A 1,119-nucleotide genomic window follows, 5' to 3' on the forward strand; every position below is an offset into this window, starting at 1 on the left:
CGTGTACATGGTCACCCACATGTGCAAAACATGTGTATGCAAGAAAATTTTGAAAAAAAGTATTTTACAATGCCCCCTTGAGGCATAGACCGATGTTTTCAACAGTTAGTCTAGAGGGCATTATAAATTCAAAAAAATTTAAAAAAATACAAAAACTCGGAAACCTAGTTTTGTTTGTGGAAGAGATCATGTGTGCCAAAACTGAGGTGATTTGGAGGTGGTCGAAAAAATGCCCGCATTCCCGTAGGGACCATTTTGGTCTTAACTTAAGCCAGTTTTTGAAAAAACATGAATTTTTCCACCACCTCCAAATCACCCAAATTTTCGTGTACATGGTGTACCACATGTACAAAACATGTGTATGCAAGAAAATTTTGAAAAAAAATTATTTTACTATGCCCCCTTGAGGCATAGACCGATGTTTTCAGCAGACAGTCTAGAGGGCATTATAAATTCAAAAAAATTCAAAAAAATACAAAAACTTGGAAACCTAGTTTTGTTTGTGGAAGAGATCATGTGTGCCAAAAGTGAGGTGATTTGGAGGTGGTCGAAAAAATGCCCGCATTCCCGGAGGGACCATTTGGTCTTTTAACTTAAGTCAGTTTTTGAAAAAACGTGAATTTTTCCACCACCTCCAAATCACCCAAATTTTCTTGTACATCGTCACCCACATGTGCAAAACATGTGTATGCAAGAAAATTTTGAAAAAAGTATTTTACAATGCCCCCTTGAGGCATAGACCGATGTTTTCAACAGTTAGTCTAGAGGGCATTATAAATTCAAAAAAATTCAAAAAAAATACAAAAACTTGGAAACCTAGTTTTGTTTGTGGATGAGATCATGTGTGCCAAAACTGAGGTGATTTGGAGTTGTTCGAAAAAATGCCCGCATTCCCGGAGGGACCATTTGGTCTTTTAACTTAAGCCAGTTTTTGAAAAAACGTGAATTTTTCCACCACCTCCAAATCACCCAAATTTTCTTGTACGTGGTCACCCACATGTGGAAAACATGTGTATGCAAGAAAATTTTGAAAAAAAGTATTTTACAATGCCCCCTTGAGGCATAGACCGATGTTTTCAACAGTCAGTCTAGAGGGCATTATAAATTCAAAAAAATTTA

This window comes from Triticum aestivum, chromosome 2A (genome assembly GCF_018294505.1).
Source record: "Triticum aestivum cultivar Chinese Spring chromosome 2A, IWGSC CS RefSeq v2.1, whole genome shotgun sequence".
Taxonomy (NCBI): domain Eukaryota; kingdom Viridiplantae; phylum Streptophyta; class Magnoliopsida; order Poales; family Poaceae; genus Triticum; species Triticum aestivum.